This window comes from Elaeis guineensis, chromosome 10 (assembly GCF_000442705.2).
Source record: "Elaeis guineensis isolate ETL-2024a chromosome 10, EG11, whole genome shotgun sequence".
NCBI lineage: Eukaryota > Viridiplantae > Streptophyta > Magnoliopsida > Arecales > Arecaceae > Elaeis > Elaeis guineensis.
In genome coordinates this window covers 22558999-22567847 of record NC_026002.2, presented here as the reverse complement: position 1 = coordinate 22567847, position 8849 = coordinate 22558999, and the positions used below count along the sequence as shown (strand labels likewise).

The window sequence follows — 8849 nt, the reverse complement described above, 5'->3', positions numbered from 1 at the left end:
CTCTTTCAAAGAGGATACAGGCACCCCAATATGGTCAATTCACAAATGACCTCCTCATCATTCTTTTTCCAATGTTAAACATTCACAAACCTGTGCATGCACATAGTTCCATCATTGCATCAAGCAACATCATATAAAAGATAAGGATTACTACGACATGTTTTGTAAATAAAACTTATGTCAGTGACAACTCATCAGTCCATATGATAATATCTGAACTACAGCAATCAAAAGTCCTCATGCAGACGTCCATTTTCTGCAACGAGATTATCATCTAGAACTGCAAAAAACAAAAAGGGGGAAAAGAAACTTCCTGCAACACATTTCCTTCTTTGGTGGAAAAGTTAAACAGAAGATCAAAACCAATTCTAGATAGATGGGATAAGGATGACTTGTTATGGCTCTTATATTCTATTGAAGTATTGACAAGAACTGCAACATATCATTATTTTAAAAAAAAAAAAAAGGAAAAAGGAAAACTGATAAAATTCTGAACTCCACAAGTCTATAGGTCAGGGCAGCATAATTCACATATGTACCAATCGACAACCCAGAAGATCTTGCCATTGCTACATTGGACATCGGTTCATGAGGTCTTTTTTAGCTGCCATAACATCGGCAAAAGCAATCTGCAGCGAATCTTTTGCAACCGTGTAAACCTCCCCAGACGTTGAACCCTCTTTTGCATATTTAACAGCATCACGATAAAGTTCATTGTACCTTACACATTCATCCAACATATAGCCACTCTTGGCATCTTTTGTCCACCGTTTCAATATGTAATAATCTGGGAGCACACGAACATCAATTGTTAAGAAGACTCTCAATATATGCCTACACAAAATGCCAGAAGTCTCAAACTTGCAGCAACTGCAATTAGTTCTCGTTTGTGAGAAATCATGAGTGACAATGTATGTAGTATGGGCATCCTCCTCTTTTGCAACATTATACTTGCTAACCTCTCCATCCTGAATCTTATCAACATAATAACCCAACGATTCAACGAATTCCTCCTGAAATATATCAAATATTGTTCTTGTGTAGTATTCTACTACTTGCTTTAACATGTTTGATGGAGTCTTCAAAATTGGTCTGGTAAATGATGGAGCTAAATCTTCCAAGTTTTCCCTTTCATACCATCCCGCCATCGCTTGTTCAAATAGAGAAACAAAGACTAGTACGGGTGTCTTCGTATTGAAGTACTTCTCAAAGAACTTGTTCAAGCTTTCTGGTCTTTGAATTGCTGAGATTTCTGCAGTAAATGCATTCTTAAGGTACACCAGAACCCATTTTTGCCGAATACTATATAAAAATTGCATCCTCGAGTTCTCTCCCAGGTCATACTTATCAAGGATAGATTTCCACTGTGACTCAAATAATTTCAAATGTTTCAGACTCATTGACACACTTCCAATTCCTCTTCAAAAGTAGCACATGTTAGATACACATTAGCCAGCTTTTCCTTGCACTTACTTAATATATGCCACTTGCAGCATCGGTGACGAGTTGCTGGGAACACCTTTGAAATTGATGACCCCATGGCCTCATGGAAATCAGTAATTAGTGAAACTGGAGCGCGTCCACACATAGCTAGTAGCCAGTTCTCAAATAACCAAGCATATGAAGCTTCTGTCTCATCCGTAATCAAGGCACATCCAAAAATTACAGACTGGAAGTGATGATTCACACCTGTGAGCATGACAAATGGCATCATGTTTTTATCCTCCTTAAATGACGTGTCAAATGTAACAGCATCACCAAAGCAATAGTAAGCCATCTTAGCTTTTGCATCGGTCCAGAATGCATGTGTCAGACAATTATTTTTGTCAACTTGAAATGCATAAGAGAATGTCTGGTTCTCTGCATGCATCCTTTTAAAATACTCGAAAAGATTTTGAGTGTCTTCCACTCCAAAGGCATTTTTCCCAACATTCTTCATATCACTCCTATAATCCGGATCATTTGAGAGAAGATTATTGAAACCCCCAAATGATTCTCCAAGTGGTGCTTTTGAGTTAGATGGAGTTGCTGACTTCTCCTGATTAACAGTACCACTTTTTGTAAGAACAACTACTTCACTCTGAGACTGAATATAATGCACCTTGCTTGGTGCAATTGCAAGATCATGACTATGCTCTGTGACAAGCTTAGAAACAATCCATTTATCATAATCTTTTTTAATTACTTCAAACATTGCCTTGCAACCTTCCCTCGTGGGAGTTCGATTTCTCTTTTTCTTGTTTTCGTCGTCATTGTCTTCATACGGATTGAAACCCTCTTTTGTACAGACAAACCGCCGCATGACAAAAGGTCTCATCCCTTGTTGAACGACGAGACAGCCTAATCCGGACATCAAACCCAATACGGCTGGCATATGCATAATAGTATGTCTGGGCAGCTTCATGAGATGGAAACTCCATTCCAACATATGGGTCTGCTTGAGCATATTCCTCAGGTACAACATAACGCACTATGTTTGATGCTGCCACAACATGACTATGCTCCTTGACAAGCTTCGTGACAACCCACCTGCCATAATACTTTTGAATTACCTCAATCATTGCCTTGCAACCTTCTCTTATGGTGGCTCTTTTTCTCTTCTTCTTGCCATCATCATAATTACCCTTTTTCAAATGGAAGCCCTCCTTGGAACACACAAAACGCCGCATAATGATGACTCATCATTTGTTGAGCGACGGGACTTGCTGATACGCACAGAAAACCCCACACGACTAGCATAGGCCACGTAGAACAGCTTTGCCGCTTCCCCAGATTCAAACTCCATACCAACAAATGGTTCGATTGTACTTAATTTTTATCTGTGTTCTAAAGGATGAAAATTATTCTATTTATTTTGATGAAAAAAAAAAAAAACTCATTAAAATTTTTTTGATTATAACAAAAAGCAAAAAATTGGCCTTTACAGATTACAACCTAAAGTATGTGGTAAAAAGATAAATGCAATTGAAGAGATCTTCACAAACTTGTGACATCGATGACTTCGCAATCTGAATGAGAAAGGACTTGATGCTTTATCTAAACATAATCTATTTTTTTTAAAAAGTACATACTTGAGATCTTGTACTCATCGTTTACATGGCAAGCAGCATAAGGTTTTATTTCATAAGCTTCATTCACATAAGAGAGCACATATATTAGCTAGATTTAATTCACATTGATGTATGCTTTATGACCATAAAAATATTTGATGGTGCACTATATTTTGTTATTTTTATTGATGACCATTCTCGAATTAAATTTGATGGGCATTTGCTTTGAGATCTAAAGATCAGGTGTTCAACGTTTCTAAAGAATTCCATACTAGCTAGTGTTAAAAGAAAGAAGGAAAAAAAACTGAGATACATCTGAGCAGACAATGATGGTGAATACCAATATCCATTTGAGAGATACTGCAGACAGTATGGCATTAGATTGAAGAAGACTATCCCAAAGATACTTCAGTAAAATGGAGTGGCAAAGAGAATGAACCATATTATTTTTGAAAGAGTCCGATGTATGCTTTTTCATTCGAAGTTGTCTAGCTCTTTCTAAGGTGAAGCCATGATGACTATGGTTGACTTAATTAATCTCTCTCCTTCATATGCCCTTGATGGTGATATTCCTGAGAATGTATGGGTAGAAAAATTAGTTTTTTATGATCATCTTAGAGTATTTGGATGCAAGGCCTTTATTCATATTCCTATAGATGAGCAGTCAAAGCTTAACAGCAAGTCAAAAAAGTGCATCTTAATTTCTTGGATATGGACATGAGCAGTTTGGATACAAGCTATGGGATCCAGTAAAGAAAAAGCTAACCAAAAGCCGAGATGTAGTATTCATGAAAGATCAAATCATTGAGAATATGAAGAAAGCTGATAAGCCAGAGTCTATTATAGAGTTATTTGTTGATCCATCTCCTATGTCTCATGCTAGAGCAGATATGATGATGAACAGACTGTACAGGATGGTGATATGATGAATGATGAGCCTATACAGGATGATCACAATACATCAGATGAGCATAGTGAGCAAGCTCCTACATAGCAAATAACAGAACAGCAGTTGAGAAGATCTATCAGAGAGCACTAGCCTTCTCAAAGATATCTTCTACATGAATTTGTGATGGTGATTGATAAGAAAGAATGTTTTCAAGAGTCTATATCACATGCACAGAAAGCAAAGTGGTTAAAAGCCATTGAGGATGAGATAAAATTTTTACATGAGAATCGTATTTTTGAGTTGATGGAACCTCCCATATGAACCGGAAGGAAGAGATTTGTTGGATGGTCCCTCTTCATGTGGGACTAGAACCCTTTAAACAAATAAAAAGAGGATGAGAAGTTCTTTTAGGACTCAAATTACAAGGCCTATTTATTAGGGCAATAGAGCCTACAGCAGCTCGAGGTTTGTGTATAGAAATAGAAGCTCGTGGAAAAATCAGAGAGCTGCGGAAACAAGGAACACGAAGAAAAGGTTTATGGATCTAGTTTGTCAGAAAATTGGATGGTTGATCCTATTTCGATTTTGGTGAAATTGCAATATGCTATTTCTGACATTGAGAGCTACAAGTTGATCGATTTTGATCTTTAAAATTTTTTTTTCATAAATTATTTCAAGCATCTACGTGTTTGCTGAGATCTGTCTCTATTTATTGTTGATATCCACTTTATTGATGATGATTATTTAATTATGAAATCAAGATTTATTTTTGATGACATATATTTATATAATCTCTAATTGATTTAGAGAAGATCTGCAATAATCTCATTATTTTATATAGTGAAAGATTCATAACACAAATTTGATGTTTTTGCATTTGGTTTAATTTATATTCACTGAATTTGATATTGTTGAGTTATTACCTATTTTAATTAGCACATAGGGAATAGAATTTATTCTGGAAATAATTATGTTTGTGGCCCTTTTATACCAACAAAAAATTGTATCAGCTTGATGGATGATCAAATTATTGGTGTATAAATAAATTTGTTGAGAACAAATAAGCATAGAACCCTTTTAGTGGAGGAAAATAAATTTCAGATAGAAGTATTTTTTTTTCCATCGAATATTTTCTCTTAGATAGTCAATCATGCACAAAAAAAAAACAAAAATCTTAAAGTAATATGGTAAGCTCAAAAAATACACCTGCAGAATTGCATGATTGAAAGCAATTCGATTACCAACCCAAACTGATATTTAAATATGGGAAATAGGATATAATATCACCAAAATTGAGTTCATTTTCATTGGATGAAAATTTTGAAGTGTTGTGATAACTTCATGGATGAGCACAACAATTGGAACAAGTTTTTAGAAGTCCAATTTTAGTCCTTTAAGCAGAGTTTAAATTTGGCGGTTCCAAACAATTTTGGTGAATCACATGCAAATATATATATATATACATATATATATATATATACATATATATATATATATACATATATATATATACATATATATATATATACATATATATATATATACATATATATATATATATACATATATACATATATATATATAATATATACATATATACATATATATATATATATATATATATATATATATATATATATATATATATATATATATATATATATATATATACATACATATATATATATATACATATATATATATACATATATATATATATATACATATATATATATACATATATATATATATACATATATATATATATATACATATATATATATACATATATATATATATATACATATATATATATACATATATATATATATATATAATATTATTAATTGTATTTTGAGGTTTTTAAGGCTATAATTTATGATTGTAGGCAGTTTCTGGTTGAAAACTAAAGTTACTAAATTGTTTCAAAGCTTAACACATTATATATATTTATAATTTCTCTAACATTTATAATATCCTATACTTCTCACTAATTCACTTTTTCTCTCATTTTTCTATTTTTTTTATAACTTTTCATATTTTCTATATTATACTTATCTTTTCCCTAAGCATATTTCATTTAATAATCCAAATAAGTATGAAAAACACCACTTAAGTGCATTTGATTCCATAAAGCAAGAGAATCAAAATAAGAACATAGTTTCTTTCACAATTTTAGTTTTGTTATATCATTTTGTTCTAAAGGAAGAGAGAAAAATCATTTGAATAAGAAAATATATTTTACTAGCACAGTAGGCTTACACTACAAGAAATTAATTTTTTAGTGATAAAATTTTAGCGATGCAATTCTTTTCATCGCAAATAATTAAGTTTTTATGATGAAATAAAAATTTTATCTCCAAAAATAAGGTATTTGCGATGAAAAAAATTTCGTTGCAAAATGTTATATCTTTTGCGACGAAATATAAATTTTCATTACTAGAAGTTAATCTTTAGCGACGAAATTTTTTTTTCATCACAAAAAATAATTTTTTAAGCGACGAAATAAATTTTTTGTTACCAAAAAAGTACTTTGTTGCGATGAAAATAATTCATCACAAAAAATTAAATTTTTTATGATGAAATTTATATTTTGTTGCAGAAAACAAGGGCATTTCTACTAAAATTTTTAATATTTAACGATGAAATAATTTCATCGCTACATATTTTGCTGAAAAAAATTTGAATATTTTGTGATAAAATTTTAATTTTCGTTGCTAGAAGTTAATCTTTAGCGATGAAAATTTTTTTCATCGTAAAAAAATAATATTTTTGGTGACGAAATAGACTTTTTGTCACAAAAAATAATTTTTTTTTCATTGCTAGAAGTTAATCTTTAGCGATGAAATAAAATTTTCGTCATCAAAAATAATTTTTTTACTGTGAAAAAAAATTTCATCGCAAAAAAGTTAATTTTTGGCGGCAAAAAATTTTTTTCGTTGCAAAAAACTAGGTTTTTACGATAAAATTTTTTATATTTAGCGACAAAAAAATTTCATCGCTAAAGATTATTTTGTTAAATAAAAAATTAAATATTTTAAGATGAAATTTTAATTTTTATCACTAGAAGCATAATTTTTAACGATAAGACTTTTTTTCCGTAGCTAGATTATTAGTTTTTTGCGATGAAATAATTTTTTCATTGTCAAAAATATTATTTGCGATGAAATAATCTTTTCGTTGCTAGAAATTTACCTTTTGCGATGAAATATTTTTTCATTGCAAAAAAGTTATTTTTGTGACAAAATATTTATTTTTAGCTATAAAATATTTCATCGCTAAAAATTAATTTGTTGAAAAAAAATAAAAATTATTTTATAAAAAAAATTTTGCCCAAAATGCGAGGGAGACCCTCTCGGTGTCCCACACCGTCGGTATGCCTCACCCTCCATGGTCGAGCTCTGCACTGACCATCGTCCTCCCTCTCCGGTCGAGCTCGGCACCGACAGTCATCCTCCCTCTCCGATCGAGTGTGCCACCAGCCGATCGGTGTCCTTTCTCCTCGCCACCGTACCGGCCAAGTCACCCTCTCGCTCTCTCTCACCGCCACCATTAGTCCTCTTCCTCCATCTTTTCATGGTCGAGCTTGGCACTGACTGTTGGTCATCCTCTCTCTCCGATCGAGTGTTCCATCGATCGGATTGAAGCCCTTCCCGATCGGTGTCCTCCCTCCATGCCATCATGCTGGCCAAGTCACCTCTCGCTCTCTCTCACTGCCACCATCGGTTCTCTTCCTCCCTCCCTTCCTGGTCGAGCTCGGCGCTGGCCGTCGGTCATCCTCCCTCCCCGGTCGAGTGTTATGTTCCATTGATCGGATTGAAGCCCTTTTCGATTGGTGTCCTCCCTCCATGCCATCGCACCAGCCATCATCCTCTCTCCACGCCACCATGTCGGCCGTCGTCCTCCCTCTCTGATCGAGTGCACCATCAATCAGGTTGATGCCCTCTCTGATCAAGGCCACTGCCATTGTCCTCCTTCTACCACCATTGTTGTTAAAAAAAATTTGTGATGAAATAACATTTTCGTTGCAAAAACTTAATCATTTGTGATGAAAAATTTTTTGTTGCAAAAAATATAATTTTTTACGATAAAATATTTATATTTTGTGATGAAATAATTTCATTGCTAAATATTTTTTAATTAAAAAAAAAAGTTCTTTGGATTAGGGCAAAATTTTGCCCCAATTCAAACAAAACCCTATGTTCTCTCCTTTGCCCACGCCGCCACCATCGCCAAAGCCCCTTGCTCCCTCCCCGGTCGTCGGTCATCCTTCCTGGTAAGCATTTCTCCCTCCCGATCCCTGTTGGTTCCTCCTCGGTCGACGGTCCTCCCTCTCGATCCGTCACGGTCCCTCCTCGATCACCTTTCTCCCTCGTCGGAGATCTCGATGCCGTCCCCATCTCCCTCCCAGCCTCGTCGCCGTCTCCCTCCCGCCTCGCCACCGTCCTCTCTCTCTCCCTCCCCACCACCGTCCTCTCTCTCTCCCTCCCTACCGCCGTCGAGCCCTCCCTCCCCGCCACCGTCACCAGTCGAGCTCGCCCCTCGACGCGCCGTCTCCCTCCCGCCTCGCCACCCTCTCCTTCGCGCACCGTCCTCTTTCTTTCTCTCTCTCGGTCTCCACTGTGTCGTCGCCGGTCAAGCCCTCCCTCCCCACCGTCGGTCGAGCCCTACCTTAATTTTTTTCTCACTCTCCCTCCCTCACTTTCTTTCTCACTCTCCCTCCTTCCCCGCCACCGGTCGACCCCTCCCTCCCCACCGCTGGTCGAGCCCTCCCTCGCCTGTCTCCCTCCCTCACTTTCTTTCTCACTCTCCCTCCCTCACTCTCTCTCACTCTCCCTGTATCCCTCTCTTACACCTGACCTGTCTGGTTTCGTAGGGCCGCCGCCACCGTCGCCGGCTGCTGTCACCAT

At 35.6% G+C, this 8849-nt stretch overlaps 1 pseudogene; it reads right to left on the bottom strand.

Moving 5' to 3' along the window:
• Positions 1-311: 311 nt before the first annotated feature.
• LOC105059969 (protein FAR1-RELATED SEQUENCE 5-like) lies at positions 312-8849 on the bottom strand (annotated as a pseudogene).